Source organism: Sitophilus oryzae, unplaced genomic scaffold, assembly GCF_002938485.1.
Source record: "Sitophilus oryzae breed Bouriz unplaced genomic scaffold, Soryzae_2.0 scaffold_1177_pilon_pilon, whole genome shotgun sequence".
NCBI classification, from domain to species: domain Eukaryota; kingdom Metazoa; phylum Arthropoda; class Insecta; order Coleoptera; family Curculionidae; genus Sitophilus; species Sitophilus oryzae.
This window is the reverse complement of record NW_022145812.1, coordinates 1938896-1962146: the sequence shown is the minus strand read 5'-3', so window position 1 is coordinate 1962146 and position 23251 is coordinate 1938896. Positions and strand designations below refer to the sequence as shown.

General features: G+C 32.4%; 1 protein-coding gene across 1 annotated transcript in view; it reads right to left on the bottom strand.

The window, feature by feature from the left end:
• The window catches only part of LOC115889785 (suppressor of lurcher protein 1), a 246276-nt gene that overhangs the window by 184992 nt on the left and 38033 nt on the right, over positions 1-23251 (bottom strand).

Here is a 23251-nt window from a genome sequence, read left to right as displayed (position 1 = left end):
AGGTAATGTGTTGTTTTAGTAGTTGTTTAGAATAATCAACCTAACCTAACTTAACCTAACTAAACATTTTTTTAGAATCTCTGTGACCTTTGAAGGAATGTAATAAAGGCAGATCAATTCCAGGACATTACAAAAACCATTCGTCACTAGACAAAATTCACCGAGATTCCTTTGTATCTATTATTTTTTATTTTTGAAGACATTCAACACAATTGTATTTACCTACTTATCACCAAAAGATTAATTCTGAAATATAGTTATTTTACTAATAAATTTGATATTTATTTCCTTTAAATTGTTAGTACTGATCCTATTCGATTAAAATCGACTCAAGCTTTAAACAAAGTGACATATTAATAAATCATTAAGCATTGTACTTCAAAATATAAAGATAAAGGCTTGAAATAAAAGGAATGTATTTGAAAAACAAAACGAAAACACTAATAAACAAATATATATTTCTTTAAATCAAATAGGCAGAATTTTTATTTTAAATCTGATATACCAGTAACAATGACAATGATCATGTATGTTTTATATGTACGAGTATATGCATAAAATCAATAGATGTCTTATTAATTGAATTATGATCATTAATGAGGCCAAAATATGTTTGATTTTATTTGACTCATTTGCATTTTTTTTGATTATACGTTTTTTCTCTCAGTGTACAGATAGCCATCAAATTATTCAAATAATAAACTCTGATAACTTTTTATGTATATTTTTAATAAATTAATTGAATAGGCAATCGCCCTTTTACAGTCGGGAAGCGAACGTCATTGAAGGTCGCCACTGTCGCCAAGGTCGGTGTGCTGTTATACAAATAAATGCGATGGACGAAACTCTTTATAGCTTATACACAGAACATAAACTTTGATTTCACTGAAATTTGTTTGAATAGTTACTTATTTAATTTAATAAAGACTTTTTAGATCAGCATTCCACTCGGAAGTTCTCAGTAGACTTTTTTTTAATGCATATTTGTAACGGAATTTATGACGATTCTGACAATAACTTTAGCAATAAAAATGTTATATTGCTGCACATAAGAATAACGTATTTATATTTTTAATGTGATCCAAAGTTATTGTTCATAAAAATATTTTACAATTTTCGACGAAAGAATTTTTATTAAATATCAGTACTAAGATGTGCACCAAATCCAACCAAATACATGAAACATACACATGAAGAGTAAAAGTACAGAAGTACAGAAAAAGGGAACGATTCTTGAACCTATTCTAAGAGAAGAACTTCGTATATGAGTCTTCTCAAAAAACAGAGCCGGGCTTGAAATTAGTTTAAATAAATTATGTTCAAACCCGAAACAAAAAAAAACTAAGTGTGACATCTCATTTTAGTCACGAGACCGAGCTCTTTCAAAAGATAAAATAAAAAATGCAGGTCCGTATTTAAAAATATTAAGTTGGCCTCTGTATCTCACAAATTATCAGCTAATTTGAAAATCTAAAAATACTATCAGATAGTCCTAATAAAGTGACTATAAGAATGTGCAACTAGTTTTTTGATTTTTTTATAAAGTAACAACAGGAAAAATAAAATTTATTTCCAAAAAAATACGTTTTTTTTCCAAAAAACTTAGCGAGCCTGGAAATTTTTAAAACTTTTATGATGGCATCTTGATAAACATCCCAAGGTGCAACTTTGCTCCAATTTAACTATGTTCGTATCTATTACGATTTCCCAGATACCAATGCTCGTACCTCGAATTTGTAGCACCCTGTATAATGATGTCTGTATCATTTCTTCAAGAAAAATACTTCTATAAATAAAATGTCTGTAAATTTTGTGTCGTTTGAAGGAAGCGAAGCTTGTAATTCGGAATTACGCTTATTTCTCACATTTCGGTACATCGTACGATTAAATTTTGTATGTATACGAATGTAAAATATTCCTTCTGTTCTTAATATATCTAGGTTCACTGCTATCGAAAAAAAGAACTGCCTTATCAAGTAGAAAAGTGGAATTTCCCCCCTAAAATGTCAATGTACTTTTTATTAGTTTGGTAACAAGGGATAACTAACAATCCATTTTATTTTTTGACTTGACCCTCGTCTAGAAACACCAATTTTATAGAAAATCGATTTTAGACTAAATTTTGGATTACGGTCTTTGACATCATCGCGTCGGTACAATAATCATTAATAATAAACAAGTTATTTTGTAAAGTAAGTTTTGTAAAGTAAAATTAACATTAATTAAATTGTAAGTAATGAATATTAGTTTATTATTTACTACCTATTTGTATTCTAGAACCATAGTGTAATTTCTAGAGAGTTGTAATAATTGAAAGAAATTTTGGTACATTTTTTCTAGCTGAAAAGAAAGCATATAGACGATAAGTACAATTTGATTTTGGAGATTTGTCTCGTTTTACTCTTATTTGATGTCTAGTTTAAATTGGATTTAACAAATTGAGCACATTAACGAATTTTGAGCACCAAGAGGAAATATCAATCGGTCATTAAATTATATTTGACTAAAATTGCTTTATCTCGTTTTATCTGATTGCTCCTGATTTAAGAAAGGAATTTACTTATCTCATAAAATATATCTATAACTCATACACATTATTTATTAAATATGTTTCTTCAATAATGTTAAATCTGTAATATGCAGGGTGCTACAAATTCGAGGTACGATTATTGGATCCCTTTGTATCTCACAAATGAACTAATTTGAAAATCTAAAAATATTATTAGACAGCCCTAATAAAGTGGCTATGAGAATGCACAATTAATTTTTTGATTTTCTAAAGAGTAACTACAGGAAAAAATAAAATAAATCCGTGTTTTCCAAAAAACTCAGCAATCCTTGAAGATTTTAAAACTTTATTGATGGCATCTTGACGAACATCCCAAAGCGCAACTTTGCCTTAATTTAACTACCTTCGTATCTATTACGGTAACCGAGGTACCAATGCTCGTACCCCGAATTTGTAGTACCCTGTATAGTGATGAAGAAATGCAAGATCAAGACCAAGCCTTCCTTGGTCTTGTTCTTGTGAAAGACTCTTGCAGGTTTTGCTTAACGATAATAATAAATATTCTTGGTAACTTAATGCAAATAACTCTTTAAAGAAATAAATTTTTAAAATATTTTTGTGACGAAATTTTTATTTTTTAATGTTATGTTAAAAATAAGCAAATATTTCTTTAAAATTTTGTGCAATATCCGGAAAGTACTATTTGTAATAAATTAAAAAATATTTTTGAATAAATAAATAGTTTCTTATATCACATAAACGTGAAAAAAGATGCAAGACCACAAGAGTCGTGCATGCTTGGTCTAGGTGTTGCGGATGTCTTGCACTGGTCGCTCTTGGTCTTGGTCTTGGTCTTCCATTTTGTGCACGACAAAGACCAAAACCGTAAGACCAAGACAAGTCTCGCTCATCACTATTATTATACAGTGAGGTCCCAACTGTATTCCGGAAACTTTAGTAGTATATATTCTGCAGATAAAAATAAGTATAAAAGTCTCTACAAATGTATGTCCTAAATGCTTAGTTTCGGAGATACGGGACGTAGTTTTCAGTGAAGTTTCATTTTTATTTCGATTTTTTCCAAATAATTTATGAAGTAACGTCAATATTTGGATAAAAATTGGAGTTTTTTGAAACCCTAATATAGTTTGAAAGAGCATTTAAATCTGATTCGACTTATTAAAAAAAAATCATCATTATCGTGCATTTGAAATAACGAAGTTTTTATGTAAAATAAATATTTAAAATAGATCAGAAATTTTTGATACCCCTGCATACATTTAAGGAAGCAACCAAATTTTTTAGTAAAGTTTATTTCTCTGGCTTGAAAGTCAGGAAAAGAATAAATTCTGACATGAAAATCAAATATCTCATATCAAAAAACTTTCAAACACCAATTTTCATCCAAATATTGACGTTACTTCAGAAATTATGTGAAAAAAAAATCGAAATTAAAATAAAACTTCTACACCCTCTATCTCCGAAACTAAGCATTTTTAGGACATACATTTATACGATCTTTTTTGCTTATTTTTATGTGCAGAATATGCTGCCCAAGTTTCCGGAATAAAGTTCGAACCACCAAATGTGGTATAAAACATCAAATAATTCCGTAATATTCTAAAATTTAATCAACTGAAAGAACTAAAATGTAACAGATTTTTAATTGATTTAGTTTTAAGGAATAAATTAGTTATACGCAACAAAATGTTGGTTTGGTTAGAATATTCACTATATTTACGATATAAAATATATGTATATTTGTAAACATGATGAGCGAGTTAGTTGATATTCTAAGTAACAGTGCAAAATACTAATATGCAACTAACTAAAACATAACAATGCAATATTAAACTGAAAATGAATAAACTACTCTGCTTTTACCTGATATTAAAATTCAGAATATTTTAATGCATTTAATTATAAAATCATTTTTTTAGACGTCGCCGTCGTTTAGACACCCGAGGCTTCTCTTCGCTCCAAAGCTAAAAGGAAAAATTAACCTATATCCATTCTATTTACTAACAAAGGCTATGTTGACTTGCAGCTTCGCCACTTGGTAACTGCATTTTTAAATTTAGCGGCGCTGGGCAAGGCACTAACTTTTTAAACGAAACTTTTAAAAAAGTGCTAACACTAAATTGAGAGAGGAGAACGAAAAAGATAAATAGACTACAACTCACTTTTAAAATAAAGTGAGGAGTTTTACAAAGAAAATTAAATTTTCAAATATATTTAAATAAAAAAAAAGATAAAATTACAATGTCCTACACCGGGTGCATCTCAAAAGTGGCTAACCCCTATAACTTTTTTATTTTTTTCAGATAAAAAAACGAGATTTGGTATGTTAGTATATGACATAAATTAGGATTGATTGACGCACTTATTCAATTGCTTTGTGCCACTACCTGTTTCACCGGAAATGACTATAACTTTTGATTTTTAAATGGCACCCTCTGTATTTTTTACTTTATTCAAAAGAAAATAACAATCTGAATAGAATGACATATCATATGTTAACTTTTTACATTTTGGCATATGGTTTATTTGATATTATAACTTGCGGTTCGTAATGAAATTTGACTCGAAATACCAAGTGTGTCGTATCAAATAATTCTCAAAAAAATGATATTTCTAAATATTATGCTAGTGAACCACCCTCGTTGCAACTGAAAAATTGAGATATGATTAAAAATATGATTTGAGAATTTTCTAACTGTCCAGGACAAGACACTATAAACATTAGACGATTAAATCTATTTTTCCAAGGCTCCTTGATTAAGAGTTAGTGTTTTTAACATACCCATGGCACTCTAGATTGAATTTTAAAATACGATTTTTTCATTATACGTTCATCATCCGTATTCATTATAATCATCATTTATCATCATTCATCATCATTCATCATTACATTCATCATACTATTCAGAATCTCATTTTGTATCGAATAAAGTAAAAAAATTTCGAGGATGCCATTTAAAAAAGTTTTCAAAAGTAGCCATTTCCGGTGAAACAGGAAGTGACCAAAAATAATTGAATACGTCAATCAATCCTAATTTATGTCATATACTAACATACCAGATGTCGTTTCTTTATCTGAAAAAATAAATATTTAGAGGGGTGAGCCACTTTTGAGACGCACCCGGTATCTATCACCTCCATCTATGGTTTAATATATTTTAAGTTGTAAAAGCCAGTATCTGGATTAAAATTTAAATCTATTTCGTCAAAATGATAAATACACAGAGGAAAGTGAATTGACAATAGGTCAATCAGTCTCATTTGCCAATCGTCTCAAAGAGAATCGTCCGTTTGAATTTGATTGGATCTGTCGAATCAGTTACTTGAAAAGAAAAATGAAGCGAAATTAATAAGATACTAACTGTCAAAAATATGATCTTAAATGTCAGACTATCAAGATATTTTATCTATGAATACTAATAATTGTTTGTTTTGATGCGATTTTTTTTCGAATATAGTATAACTTGTTTCCTTGGAAGTTTGATCCAATAGTACTCGATATTTTTTGTTTTCTGAATATGTAAAGGACTGTTTTAGTGACAATATACGACGGAACTATTACCAATATAAGCCTACCCAAGAGGACATAGGCATCACCCGAGGGGGTCTCACTGTGTCTCACTGAATTACATGTACATTTTCTTGTCAGTTACTGGTAGTCGTTAGCATCAGTCTTACGGTAGTCGACTGTAATTATATTGCAGACATAGGAAGTCGCTTGGTAGTAAAATTATAAACGTGGTTCTCAACGTGGCATCAGGGGCAAGCCATTATATTCTCGTCTCACTTACTTTTACATTCTCTCTGTAGAAGTGGACCGACTAACTCTTGCGGTGTGTCACCAGCTTTGCTAAAACTCCAATGTAAGGACATCGGGTTGACTATTGAGGTTATAATAAAAATTGACTTCAAATCCAAGAAGTCAATAGAGAAAGAAAGATATATCCTCTATTATAGATCCGGGACAACACCGGTATCAGCTCTAAGGAGAGGCCAAGTTAAAGAGATTGAGAAAATAGAAACAGATCCTCCAGCCTCTACCTCAAAGATACCTGAGTCGGATATAAGCTCCTCGTCTGTGAAGGGCACGGAGGGCTAAACCCCAACTTTGGACGGGTGTATATCCTCGTAGGAGGTAGATGTTCACTCCTCGGAGGATGAACATAATGCTTATTTAATGAAAATGCGTATAACAATAAGTTATATTTTCTAATGTGAATGTAATATTTCGATTTAGGCTTAGCAAAATAAAATACTAATTCACTACAATACACCAAAACATTTTTGCTTTTAAACTGGACGCCTAACCATATTAGCATAATTAGCTGATAATTATAACTAACCGCAACTGTAATCCTCAACTGTAATATTTGGGCTTATGTGCTGTTTAATATTAGGAGTTGCTTCTGGTCGACATCGTAACCAGTTTACTATATCTACTCCGTGCACACACAATCGGAATCAAGATAAAATTAAAACAGCTCAAATCATTCTGTGCTGAGGAGACAGCATACTCCCAATCTTTCATCTTTGAAGAGATATTATCTGCCTTGAAATATACAAAGGCTCCGGGACTTGATGGCATCCAATAGGAATTTCTCCTGAATTGTAGTAATTTTACAAAGTGATGGCAGATGTACTTTTTCACCGATATAATTAAAACAAGTACTATTCCACAGCCATTAAAAAAAGCTAAAACCATTGACATACTAAAACCTGGTAAGCCTAACGACAAGCCACAAACTTACCGCCCATGACATTGCTGACCACAATCTGAACATAATAAGTCCAAAAATTATTAAGAACATATCGATTGAACAAGCTGGCTTTCGTCCTGGACGTCGCTGCGTAGTTCTGTCATTAACAACTTACATCTGTCAACCTAATTAGTAGTAATAATCGATGATATGCTCCGGAACAGACTCTTTTAGATAAAACTGGGGGAGAGAGAAAGCAAAAAGGTTCTCTGTTTATGTCCACTGCTATTTAATTTATATATCGCTGATATGCCGACTACTTCAGCTAAAAAAATGTGGGTAGGCGCCCTAGGAAACTACTTCCGCCTGTGAAGGCTGCAACAGAGCGCGGTGAAGACGGAAGTTAGTTTATTCCACCTTACTAATAATTTAGCAAACAAAAAACTTTAAATAAGGTTTGAAGATAACTTGCTTTCTTACAACAAGACCACAAAATATTTAGGCATTATAATAGATAGGATTCAACACATCCAACATTACCAACAGCAATCAGCTTATATCGGGACAGTTTTGCATTAATGGAGTCATATAGTAGAGAATGGGAATCAGAGTTGCCAGATCACGCGAGGAATATGGCGGCTATAATTCAGAACCCACCAGGTTTGGACATGCCACGTAAAACATGGTGTGCGTTGAACTGGATAAGGACTGGTAATTATTTGAAGTGTACTGATTCTATGTTGAAATTGGGAAAAACAGTTTTCCCAGAATGCGACTGCAACATAAGCAGACAAACTATCCGGCACATAGTAGAAGTGCCCATTAAGATTTTATTTCGGCTCCTTTGATGATTTCCTGGAAGCTGCAGACAGTTCAGTCGAATACATCCGTAATTTAGATATTAATTTGTTAGTAAAATTTGTTTTATGTTTATTTGCTTGTACGTTTTTAAAATCTGGTTATTATTTATCTTTTTACTTTTGCTTGTACGATAACTCCGGTCTCATGTATTTTGTTGTGATGGTTAGCCATACGATAGATACTCTACATATACGATCTCAAGAAAAGCAAGATACCTCAATAGTCATTTCTGATCCAATTTTAAATATCTCTGGAATTATGTCTGCATATTTAAAAATATTAAAGGACTAAGAAAGAGCAAAGGAATCAGAAAAGGACAATGCATAATGCTATTATGGAATTTTTGTGATCATCAAGAAAATTGAAATATCACAACTTGGTCCTTGAGAATTTTGTTTTAGTTGTGATATTCAACAATTTGGTAGTAGTGATTAAACGAGTAGATAGTAGATAGTATTTATAAATGTGATGATTAAAATGATTATCACTGAAACATATAGACGTAAATTACAGTTGGGGTTCGAACCTTTGGTGTTACACAGCAAAATAAAACACTAAATCACCACAATACACCAAAACACTTTTGCTTTTACACTGGACGCGCGTTTCGCTAACCATGTTAGCATCATCAGCAGATGGTTAAAACTAAACTGTATTTAGTAAGTAAAAGTATTTTGGTGTATTGTGGTGATTTAGTGTTTTATTTTTTTGATATAGACGTAACTTAAACAAATGTCTAAATCAATGGGTAATCTAAAAATTGGTTTAAAGTGTGGTAAAGTAGACAACCGTAAATATTTATATATTGAAAATGTGTTTTGTTTTTGCATATTAACTATTAACAATTATAATAATTAATACATATTTTATTATCAAAAGTTTTATGGTTACAATTCAAATTACTTTAGAGTAGGATATTGTTACGTTTTTCGTCGGTTCCGTGTGGATAGAAAGTCACAATTTATTTAAACACTATTTATTTAACACTAATTAACAAAAACAATAACGATAAAAGACTTATAGAACTATTTACAAACGATTTATAACTAAGAATTTATTTTTGAATTTTAGCGCGTCAACTCCACTTCTATATTTATAACTGCCCCCTGTAGGCCAGAGCCGCCGGCTTTTATACCGACAGGTAAAGAACTCTAGAATAGTCCATAGATCGTTAGGTGCGTAGAGAAGGGTTTCGAATGTTCTCGTATGTACTAGTCCATTCCAGTGGGACTCGATTATTCTCGAACGAATGAATCATTACGGTGTCTATTCTTTAATGCGCTGTTAAGGTCATCTGAGGGCGGGACATATAGTTAGGTTAGGTCGAGTCCACACGGGTCCGCAACAATATATTATGTGGTAATTACGATTGCAATAAAAATTTAAATTTTTATACGTTTTAGCGATAAAACTACGCATCTCTTTATAATTTTGTGTAAATTTTATTTATTATATACATGGAATATAATTCATATTAGTATATACGTAGGCTATGTATATATTTATTACTACACGGAAACTCATTCGTAAAGAGTCTATATTTATTTTAAGCAAGTCTCACTCCATAAGTGATCATATTTCCGCTTAAACCCTACAGAGATCGTCCATGTAAAATAGAATCCACAAGCACTACGTCAACTTAACCGCTCCTACACTATTTCATACACAAACGTCCGTTAACGTTCTATTTAATGCACTCCATTTTGCCGTTACAGATCACTTCCGCTAAGTGCACCTGAAGAAGAGATGAGTTTATTGAATTTAACGGCCACTAGTTTTGTTATGCGTTGATATTTTTGAGTATATATGATTTTATAATGGAGAGTTAAAAAATCGGAAAATCCCCCTATTTGGTAAATCGTATAAAAAATCTTAGTTTTTAATGAAAATTTATTTTTCTTTATTTTTTAAATATAGATCCCAGAGATCCTGTGAATAAATAATTATTATAATCATCGGTAGAAAAATATTTAATAAGTATGTGTTTTGTTATACAATAGATTTAGGACACAATCGATCTATAAGGTCTCGGTGAGTAACTTCTCCCCTCCCTCCAATAGTTTTTGATATTTTTAATTATTTATTATTATATAAAGCTGATTTTTTATACAATTAGTACGATTACTTTTCTAACCTATTACTACTAACTAAACTGTTTTAGTTAGCTATCATGAAAAAAAATTTAGTGTATAAACAAATTTGTTACAAAAATTATTTTTCTGTGTCCAGGCAATTATAAATAATGTTTAATTACTAGTATGATAATCTTAGTTGTATTTATTTTATTATTTTTATTTTAAAAGAAGAAGAAACGAAAGGAAACCCACAGAAACTGCATTAACCTTTTTTTCTTAGCATCAATCTACTGAATTGTTCATTGGAGGGACATTCATATTTTTTTCTGTCAAATACAACTTATTTTTTTTGTAATAAACTATTTTTACTGTATATTGTATAATATATACAGTAAAAAACGCTCTTTTAAACAAGCACTCGTTTGTTGGATTCTGATCATCCAGAGAGTCCGGAGTTATTAACATTTAAATAAAGACAGATCTAATGTTCCCCCACCACTTTATTTTAGCAGATAGGGAGAAATAGTTCTAACAAAAAAAAATCCAAAAATTTACTGAAGATTAGCCATTATTTATAGTATCCATTATCTAGTCAAAATTCTGTAAAAATTCTATTTTCTTATTTTCCATAGCAGTTGCGCCCTCTAGCGGCCTTTTTACAAACTTGAAAATAATTTCCAGCAATTTCTCATAATAATTTTCGCGAATAACTCTCTGTATAATATATTTTTGATTTATACACAATCAAAAAAATAAAATCATCAGAGCGTTTTTACAAAAACTTAGTAGTAAACCTCTGTTTAAATCTGTTTTAAAAAAATAAAGTGTTCTGGAATAGTTGAATTTAAATATTTTAAATAGTTTTTTCTTTATTCTTTGTATTTTTTTTGCTTCCAACGACGGAGAGAGATAAACTTTCCGAAACGTTAAGCATTTTTTTCTCTGTTACGCAAATTTGTATAACTGTAAACATAACTTCTGACAAGTAGTTTCCGTTTGGGTTTAAAGCAGAAGTGTTTACAAAAAATAACTATTTTATTTTGTAGATTTTCTTGCAGTGCAGTGGCGAAATACCCATATAGGATTTTTTGGACAAACTGTTTCTTTTGTATTCAAAAAAATTATTTTTGTTTTATTTTATATTTTATAATTTCATTTTTTGTATTAAGTTTCGAGTTAATACCTACATTTTCATTTATTTTTTATCTTTTTATATCGCAAAGAAAAAAATATGTATTAGAGGTTCGCAGAGATGCAGACTGAACTTGTCTGTATCTTTCGGATTGTCTACCAATTGTTAGTTGGTAGTTGAACTGCACTGGAATATCTCTGATATAACGGGACGTTTTTATAGCCATTATCCATGCGGGTACAACCGCGGTATAACGTAGATATGATTGTATTGTACAGGCTTATGGATTTACGCGTCCGCGTGACGCGGCAAACGTAGTTTTTCCATATAAATATTTTTTATAGGACAACAGTATTTTTTATTCACGGGGATGAAAATGATTGAAATACTAATATCGCTATTAAAAAATAGGGGTTGATGGTAGAAGGGTAAAAATTTAGGGTTGTATGTATTTTTAATTCAACATCATAAAAAAATAAAAATATTTTTTTTTCCAAAAACAAATTGGCGTGCACCACCCTTATCACTTAAGGGTATAAAAAGGGTATAACAAATAAGAAAAAAAATTGGCGCCGGGGGGCACGTATAGCCGCCCATACTAAAATATGTTAATATCTCAAAAACTGCGACTTTGACTGATTTTGATGTTATTACAAATTTTGTTGCAAATATTATTCCTAATCTTAATTCGAAAACCGCGTTTCGCTAGCTACTGTAATTTTGGAGTTACAATTTTTTTTAATTTTTAACCCCCTCCTATACCCCCTTACCAATCCCCCACCCCCACCAAAAACTAATGGCCAGATTCCCGGGTGCCACAGTATTATTCTGCCTAATTTGGTTAAAATCGGTTCAGCGGTTTTTGAGTTATCGTATTATAGACGGCAGACGGACAGACAGACAGACAGACAGACAGACACCACGAAAATATTTTGTATTTAGGTCATTTATGACCCAAATAACTCATTTTGAGTGAAATTAAAAAAACCATACCTATTGGTATGGTCGGCTAAAGACGATATAAAAAAAACTGCACATATTTTAAATTAAATTACTTTAATTAATAATTAATTTGATTATACTTGTAAAAATTATATAAATATATAGGATATACAGGGTGTCCCAGAAATAAGTGCAAGTATTTTAACTGGTAGTACAGTTCAACCCCAGAAACACGCCTATGAGGTTTTTTTGACGAAAAGAAAATTTAAAATTCGAAATTTTTTTACTTTTTAGTTAAAAAGCACAATTTCTTGATAATACGGCATTAGATTAAATTTACAAGAAAGAAAATCTAAAAAAGATCCAGTGGTTTTCAAAATTTTAGCAAGAAATATTTTATTTTTGGAAATTTTCAAAGTAAAATAACTCCGTCATTCTGGACTTATTTAAAAAACGATTAAGAGAAAATGTCTTTTCTTTTATCTACCACCCCTTAAAATTATTACAGTTTTTTTTTTATTTCTGGGACACACTGTATATGTACATTGAAGGGTCTGATTTAAAAGTATGCTTACTTTCTTCCTGTTCTCTCTGCAATTTTTTCTGCCAGAGGTTTTCAATACAGAAGTTTTATTTTTTTACGTCAAAAACTGAATGTTAAGAAAGTTAATAGACAAATTTTGAAATTACAAACATTATAAAACAATATACTGATAAAATTCAGTTTAAAAATAGGACAGTAGTAAGAATTAAATATGTAATGTAATATTAGTAAATTAGAAAATAAATTTCTTGCAGTATAGGTATATAATAATAACAAATAATAAACAAAACACAGCGTAGAATTAAATTTCTATATAAGCAGTTAAGTGGCAAGAATCCTTATATAATTTTATTGTAATATTAGTGTAAAATATAAAATTAACTATTAAATCACCTTTGATTAATGTAAGCAAATTTTACATGTTGCAATAGCTTGCTAAAACCTAGTTCTAAATGCCTTAACACCCGTCAAGTCTCTGTACAAAATACGTAACACCATAAAGGAAATCAATTTAGAAGTGTCAACATTGTATTTTCTTCCTTCTGTTTTGCTCTTTATCCTCCCAGCGACAGTGACAAGCCCCGCCCCCCTCTCGGTTCACTTCTCCTCAAACACGCCATAATGAACGTAGAGCCAGCCGGACTTAACCAACAGACGATAAATTTGTGGGTTTCAATTTGCGTCGTTACGGAAGGCATTTTGTAAACAATGCCGGTCGTATTACAGCCGTTTTGATGGTACAGTCCTGCTAACCTGCCACAATTATTTAGGAGTTGAGCTTTTGTTGATAAAAGAAATTTCGGTTATAGATTGACTTAAGTAATTAAATAAATGCCTTTATTGTAAAAAAAAATACAATTTAGTAAACAAAGTAAACAAACAAACAAAGAGAAGAGAATACAAAACAATATACAAATAACATTGTCGGTCTTATTGTTTAAAATAAACATTTATAAATGTTTACAATGTCAAAGAACAAAAAAATAAAAATAAGATTCAAAAATATTTAGTAAGTTTATAATAAATATCAATGACCTCAACACCTCGATGTCATTGCTAAATATAGTAATAGCAAACATTAGACCAGTGTTTACAATATCAAATTCGATTAACAAAATATAAGTCATTTACGGCGTTGAAAGCCTTGTCTAGTAAATAATATTTCAATGCTTTGCGAAATGAAGAAAATGATGTTATGGATTTGATTTCAAATGGCAGGTGATTGTGTATTTTTTTCGAGTTGTGTAATATTGACAGTTGTGAATTAATAACTTTTAACTAACTCTGAGCGTGGGGTAGGTAGATAAGGCCTAAGGTGAGATGGCCTTTCTTGAGAAGTTGATACATGCTTACCTCGATGCTTACTTATTAGGCAAACGGATTCAAATATAAATAAGGAAGGAAGAGTTAATATTTTTATTTTTTTAAAAAAGTCCTCGCAATGAATTCTGCTGTTTAGGCCCAGTGAATATCGAACAGCTCTCTTCTGGAGCTTGAAACTGCAGTCAAATTGAGTCGCACAACACGTACCCCAGAATGGAAGGGCATATCTCAGGTGCGACTCAAAAAGTGCGTAATAAACAGTTCTAGCCACTGACAAGTTAAGCTCCTTAGAAACACATCTTCATGCAAAACAGGTAGAGCTTAATTTTTTCGACAAAGCGTATACAGGGTGGTCCGAACTGTATTCCGGAAACTTCAGCAGCATATTCTGCAGATAAAAATAAGTAAAAAAAATCTTATAAATGTATGTCCTAAAATGCTTAGTTTCGGAGACAGGGTGTAGAAGTTTCATTTATATTTCGATTTTTTCCAAATAATTTCTGAAGTAACATCAATATTAGGATGAAATTTGGTGTCTAGGAGTTTTTTGATATGAGAAATTCGATTTTGATATCAATATGACTCCTACTTGTAGAGGGCGCCACCTACATATTTTTAGCTGGTTTGAAGAGTAATAACTTTTCGTCCGTACCTGTATAAAACTACCAAGTAAAAAAATATACATTTACGACGTTTTTAACGTAAAAAAGATCTCTTAATAAAAATCGCTACGAGTAATATTTCTCGAGATATTTGAAATCGAAATTATCAATACCTGTCATCATTGATATAAATTAAACATGTTGTCTAAATAGTTAATAGAGGGAAATCATAAATTTGAAATATTTGTGTGCCAAAATTTTCCAAATTTATCTTTTTAGTCAAATAACTATCTACTCAACATGTTTATTTTTTGTCAATAATGACATGTATTGACTAGTCCCATTCTAAATCTTTTACCAAGAGACATTTTTTACGTAAAAAAATACGAAAATGAATATTTTTTTTCACTCAGCAGTTCTATACAGGTACGGACAAAAAGTTATTACTCTTCAAAACAGTTAAAACACATGTAGGTGGCGCCCTCTACAAATAGGAGTCATAATGACATCAAAATCAAATTTCTCATGTCAAAAAACTAACAGACACTAATTTTCATCCAAATATTGACGTTACTTCAGAAATTATTTGGAAAAAACTTCTACACCCTGTATCTCTGAAATTAAGCATTTTAGGACCTACATTTATACGAAGTTTTTTATTTATTTTTTATCTGCAAAGCTACCGAGCCGGAATCGGACCACCCTATATATATATATATATATATATATATATATATATATATATATATATATATATATATATATATATATATATAATATATATATATATATGTATATATGTATATGCTATATATGTATATATATATGTATGTATATATATATATATGTATATATATATAATATGTATATATATATATATATAATATATATATATATATATATATATATATATATATATATATATGTATATATATATATATATATATATATATATATATATATATATATATATATATATATATATATATATATATATATAATATATATATATATATATATATATATATAACTCTACATACAGGGTGAGTTTCCTACGATATTCTCTATGGATATCTCGGACACTACTGGAGATAGAGAGTCGGTTAGATGGGGAAAGAATTGCAGTTTTGTGGTGTCATAAATATGCGCCTTTCAAATTTTTGAAAAAGTCCATGGTTTACTAGATATTTCGAAAAAAAAACAAATTTCGGCTATTTTAAAAATTGTCCCTAATTCTATTATAAGCTATTTTAGACAAAACGTTTTCGGATAAAAGTTGTAGATAATCACATCCTTAATGGGACTGTGTCCTCCGTTTTTTTCTAAAGCCTGTCATTTTTGACATATGACAGAAATATATGTTTTTTTAAATGGAAACCATAGTTGGCCATGACTTCATAAAAAGCGCCATTTTTTAAGCTTTTCAGCGATATAAGCTATAATATGTTTTCTTCGAAAAATTACTGAGTTATAGCCAATTCTTATCATTTTTAAACAATTTCACTTAGCCATGGAAACAAGTTTAATCGTTTTTGCTCTCATAAATGTGAAGCTGTTACATCCAAACTTTGTAAATTAAAATAAAAAAAAATGTAAATACGAATTTTTCAAATGAAGGAAAGCGTGTAGATACTCGTGCATCAATAGAGTGGTTCCAACATGACTTTCATTATGACACACCACCCCCCACCCTTCATAATGAAAGAAATGTTAAAAATTATTTATATCATAATTATACAAACGCAGGGATAGGAAGAGGTGGACTAATTGCATGGGCCTCCTCGATCACGTGACCTATCCATTTTAGATTTTTTTATGCGGTATGGTTAACGAGAAGGTTTACAAAAAACCTTATGAATTAAGAGAGGCACTCGAAGTGGCGGTACGAGAAAAGTTTAATTTAGTTGACCGGTCCTTCTGTCAGAATAGGTAGTAAATCAGTTTTAAAAAGATGCAACTCAAAACAATGGCGGATTTTTTAAACATTTTCTAAAATAACTTATAGTGTATGTAGTGATATTATTTTTTAAAGTTTTTGTTTGTGTAGTGTAAATTGTAAAGAACCGTTTAATAATATATTCTGACTTTTTATAAGTTATAAATCATAACAAAATAAGATTACCATGCAATCTAAGTGAAATTAGCCAAGAAAGATAAGAATTGGCTATAACTAAATTTAACTTTTCTAACATGTCTTGAAAACCGTTTTCTAAAAAACGTAAAATTCACCGGTCCTCAATGGTCATCAATGTATCCTCGAAAATATATGGTCAAGAAAAGTTAAACCAATAATGCTACACGGTTTTCTTCATTTGAAAAATTCATGTTTACAATTTTTGTTTATTTTAATTTACAAAGTTTGGATGTGACAGCTTCACATTTCTGAGAGCAACGGCGATTGAACTTGTTTCCATGGCTAACTAAGTGAAATTGTTTAAAAATGATAAGAATTGGCTATAACTCAGTAATTTTTCGAAGAAAAGATATTATAGCTTATATCACTAAAAAGCTTAAAAAATGGCGCTTTTTATGAAGTCATGGCCAACAATGGTTTCCATTTAAAAAGCATATGTTTGTGTCATATGTCAACAATGACAGGCTTTAGAAAAAAAACCGAGGACACAGTCTCATTAAGGATGTGATTATCTACAGCTTTTATCTGAAAACTTTTTGTCTATAATAGGTAATGGAATTAGGGAGAATTTTTAAAATAGCCAAAATTTGTTTTTTTCGAAATATCTAGTAAGCCATGAACTTTTTCAAAAATCTGAAAGGCGCATATTTATGAACCTACAAAACTGCAATTCTTTCCCAATTTAACCGACTGCCTATCTCTAGTAGTTTCCGAGATCCCCATAGAGAACATCGTAGGAAACTCACCCTGTATATATATGCATGTCCCATTTCAGAGTATTGTCTACAACAAGCCCTAAGAATTTTACAGATTTTACGACATCAGTGGTGGTGTAGTTAAGTACAACAGGCAGCAGCGAGTTTTTATACGACAAAGCTTTAGTTTTAGAAATGTTGAGACTCAGGAGGTTCGAAACGCACCAAGATTTAATAGTGATTCAGTCATTTTGATCCTATGAAGTGGTGCCCTGACGTCCTTGTTACTCCAAGTGAAGCTAGTGTCGTCCGCAAAAAGATATATTTTACCACTGATGTTTATGTTAGCAATGTCGTTAATAAAAAGAAGAAACAAAATAGGGCCTAGTATTCAGCCTTGTGCGATATTGATATTTAGTATACTTTCTGAAGGAAATCTATAGGTGTTAATTAAAAAGATATTAGACGTATTAGATTAGGTATATTTATATTTTTAATTACTACTTTAAGGTCTTTTTGTAATGATATTAGATGAAGCTTTTCCTACAGATTGTTTAGAAAATAACCTGGTAGGCTTTTAAATTTTAACAAACCAAACACTTATAATATATTTACAAAAACGGTGGTATTTAAAGATAAAATTTATACCCAACTTACGATTTTTAAAAACTGTATTTTTTTTCATGTTAGCAGTCATAATACAGGGTGGCGCACCTCATTCGCCTCGGTTGATCATACGAAAACGTTTTCGTTTAAAATCTTTGGATTTTGAGATATTTAAAGATATTTAAATATGCATGTTACAATAGAATAGATTATTAACACCCTGTACATTACTTTTCAGAATTAATTCTTGTGGTAAGTTTAAATGTAGAGAAATAACAGAGGTAGCAAAATTTGCTGATCTATTTTAACGATTTATTTTATATAAAAACTTTGTTATTTCAAATGCAACACACTGTATTTTTTAAAATAAATCGAAACAGATTCAAATGTTCTTTCAAACTATATTGGTTTGGATTTCCTATACCTATCTAGCTTAGATTTTGAATAAAAGAGCAATCAAGATGGCTGGTGCCGCCATGGCAATTTTCTAGAGACAATTAGTAACTATTTTTAAAATAGTAATTAGTTTATGAACATTATTATTTATAATTTATAACAGTTTACTTAAATTTATCTCCAATAGTTTAATAAGTAAGTATTCATTATTTTATCAAGAAAAATAAAGCAGTATATGCTGGCGGAACGAATGGATATGTTATTAGTGATTTCATTTTGTGAGGAAAATTGCTTCTTGGCCTCAAGGGCTTATGCTCAAAGATATCCAAATAGGAATCTTCCTCATAAGCATTCCTTTAAAAGCTACTTGTTCCATTTCACAGGGCTGGTAATGCGGTTTATAAAAACATATTAGGCGTAGTCAGGCCTAAACCTGTCGCTGGTAATGAAGAAAATGAATTTGCTTGTAATTGGTTTTTTAATAGAAAATCCATAATCTACAGGTCATCGTAAAATAAATCAAAAAACTGCTTCTTCGTTTTTCTTGATAAAATCATAAATACGTATTTAATAAATATTATTTATTAAACTATTGTAGGTAAGTTAAATAAAAGTAAACTAGTATAAATCTAAATAAGTCCATAAACTAATTTCGAATATAAAAATAGCTACTCTCACTAGAAAGTTTCCAAGACACTAGCCCTCTTGATAGACATTTTATTGAAAAAATGCTCTTTATTCAAAAATCTGAGCTAGATAGGTATAGGAAACCCTAATATAGTTTGAAAGAGCATTGAGTTTTGAATCTGTATCGATTTATTTAAGAAAATACAGGGTGTTGTATTTGAAATAACGAAGTTTTTATGTAAAATAAATATTTAAAATAGACCAGCAATTTTTGATATCCTTGTATACATTAAACGAAGCAATCAAATTTTTCAGAAAATTTTATTTTTTTTACTTAAAAGTCAGGACAAGAATTAATTCTGAAAAGTAATGTACAGGATGCTAACAATCTTTTTTATTATAGCATGAATATTTAAGTATCTTTAAATATATCAAAAGCAAAGTTTGTTAACGTATTTAACCCTTATAATAAATGTCTTATTTTGTGTCCAAGGGTCCAATTCCATAAGAAAGAATATAACTTTGTTACTTACTATTCAGTCGATATATAGTTATTAAACTAGAATTAATTGATATGACGTTGTCTGATTTTATTTGCCTATAAATTTAACATAATATGGATACTTGCAATAACACTGCCAACTCGAATACAACCTTAATACAACCGTACCATCCCTTTACTATACTTAAGGAAACAGCAGAAGCCAAGACTATAGGAAGCAGCAGAAGCCAAGATTAGTGACCTCGGGAACTTTGAAAAGAGATGGAAGTGCTTTAACGCAAAGAAAGAATGAGAGGAAGGTTTGGTACAATTATACAGGGGTATTGCAATGGGCCCAAGGCCTCCGAGTGGGGAATAATTTTTTTTATAGATGGGAAACGCCTTTAGGGCCGGAGTTTGGGGATCTCCCTCTCTACTCTACCTAGAGAGCCTATCCACTAAAAACCCATCTTTGCCTAACCTCAGTTTCAGTCTCGGAACCTCCCGGGGCATTACTTCAAGGCAGAGGGTTGTCTTATGTGTGCATCCTATGTATCAATCGTTGCGCCAACTCTTCCCGAAATTTGGTTTTCATAATAACACTCAGCATTTCAGCAACCGCTATGCTCTTCTCTTGGTCTTCACCCATAAGTACCCCGACGTTATCCAGCGTGACCTTGGTGCCGCAATTTGCTTCTGTCACGTCCCTAAATTCCCCTAAATTCCCTCCATCTTTCACACTCGAATAGAGTGTACGCAGGAGTATCCTGATCCTGGTAGTACACACAGCGATCGCTATCTCTTTTGCCCATCCTTTTCAGATTTGTGCTAAAACACCCATGACCTGTGATAGCTTCAGTAAGAAAGTGGTCTACCTCCACCCATCCATTCTTGTGTCATTCTGCCACATTTTCAATAAATTGCTTTGCCCAGCCATCATATCTCTGCCAATCCTCCTGCCATTTCATCCAGATGTTTTCTCTTACTTGCATCCTATGTTCTTTGCCCAGCCTGTAGGTGTCGTATCTTTTCTCCACCTGGTGTACAATAGGCATGACACCAGCCAATGGCAGTACTGCAGTTGTCGGCGGTGCAGTGCGGTAGGCGCTCGTAATACGTAAGGCCAATCTCCTAATGAGAGATTGTAGCATATTTTGATAGTGTTGATATTTTATAGCCCTCCTCCAAATTGGAGCGGCATACAATATCATAGAAGTCACGGCCGATGCCATCGTTCTCCTCTTCATAGCCCTAGGTCCGCCAACATTGGGCAATACCCGTGACAGGGTGTTAGTTGTACGTGTGGCCTTTTCCACTATTCTGCGGACTTGGGTGGTCATACGCAGACCGCTGTTCAACCATACTCCCATGTACTTTACAGCTTTGCAGGGCATAATCATCACTCCCATAATATCAGCGCTCCAGCCTCCTAATTTCCGCTGTCCCACCAAAGCAAGCAACTCAGTCTTCTCTCTCAACTCACTCTGTTTTGCTAAGCTGATACCCATGCTATCCAGCCTGTTTCCGATTATCAGAGCCGCAGTCTCTACTCCTATTTTTAACAAGAACAAAGTAAGAATCTCGCATTCAGTTCCTATGTCCAACCTCAGCACCGGTCATAGAAGACGTTCCACAGCGTCGGGCCAAGTACTGTTCCATGAGAGACCCCGCAATTCATTTTATAGGGTTGCCCGTCCTCCGCCTCTATTTTCCTGCATGATAAGTAGGACTGATGCCCATTGACTTCAATTGGTCTATAATACCCCGCCAGGGAGCAGAGTTAAATGCGTTTTTCACATCCAACGTGAGAAGGGCTACGTATCCCCTACTCTTCCAGTTGCGTTGCCTTATCAGGTCGACATTGTCCACAATTATACTAGGAGCATTTATTGTGAATCTGCCCTATCTGAATCAAAATTGCCTATCGAACAGTCTATCGTTTTCCTCCAGTTCAGTTTCCAGTCAAGTTTTTATCAAGGACTCAAATAGTTTCCCGCTGGCATTAAGTAGACATATCTATCTGTAGTTTATCGCAGATGAACTCTCCATTTTGGGCTTTTCGACAAAACCAGCTTTCCAACCTTCCACTATCTCGGAAATTGGCCCTAGACTAAGCACCAATTCATAACGCTGGTAATGGACTCCGGATCCTTCAAAGCTGCTGCTTTCAACACCTCTCCAGGTATTCCGTCCAAACCTACCTCTTTTCCATTTTATATGTTACGCGCGGCGCTTAAAATTTCATCCGTAGTAAAAACCGGCACTTCCACAATAGGTATATTCAAGTTACCCCATTCAATGTCTGGCCTCGTTGGGAAAAGGGGCCCTCACTTGTTATCTGACTTCATCTACCGGGATAGGAACTCTAGCCCTATTCATAAACTTCCTGGTGACTATTCTGTAAGCCCTTCCCCACACATCCGCGTTCAGTTCGTCGCACAGTTTGCACAGTTCCCATTAACGTTTTGGCTCTTGCAATCTCCTCCTTGAGTTTCTATTTTGCCCCTTTATACTCTTCACCCAAGTTAGTGACGGCCACATGAGTCCCCAGTCTTTTATTCTGCCTCTTCGCATCAATCGTCTCAAACGAATGCAACGTTTGAAAAAACGTTTCTTCTCAGTTCGGCAATCGCATTGTTCCACCAATATACCGATTTCCTATTATTACCACCAATCCTTTTTCACAACAAGAATCTGTTACAGATCTAACACCACTGCACATTGTCATTGGTAGATATGCCAATGCGACAATGATTAGAATGGTCACTAACGGAATTAGTACTGGGAGAATTGTCAGATCAGGGGCTTGGAACACCCTCAAAAAGGAAATACCACTCCTGCAACTCCCAGCGGACGATATGCCAAGAACGTACAACTTTGACAAACATGTCAATGTAGTATCAATACTACTCAAGCAATAAGAAGGATTGGAAGAGCGAAACGCTTGCCCAGCAGTTAAAAGACCATACCATAACTTGGTATACTGATGCTTCCAAAACCAATACGAGAACAGGAATCGGAGTGTTTGGGCCGAGAGCTAATTACTCCGAACCAATGGGCACTTACCCTAGTATCCTACAGGCAGAAATCTACGCTATCGAGAGATGCGTACAACTTATCTTAGATAGGAACTATCGGAAACAGGAAATAGCCATCTTATCTGATAGTCAAGCAGCGTTAAAGGCGATCAACTCAGTCTCAATCAATTCGAAATTGGTCAAAGAATACATAGAGAAGCTGAATAAATTAGGCAAAGAAAACAAAGTCCTCCTACACTGGGTGCCTGCTCACCAAGGGATAAAAGGCAATGAAAAAGCAAATAATCTAGGTAGAAAAGGAGCGAACACTCCACTAACTGGACCAGAACCGTTCTGCTTTCCAAGTGGTAACCAACTCAAGGAGGAACTCAAGAACTTGGAAGATTCCATCCGCAACCTGGAATGGAAATCTTGCAATGGTCTAGGACACTCGAAGAAGTTTCTGAGGGCTTATGATCAATAAAAATCACAGATCTTCCTAGGTCTGAGTAAGAACAATCTTCGGATTGTCACGGGGTTTTTAACAGGACACTATCTCCTCAATGAACACCTCAGTAGATTGAAACTA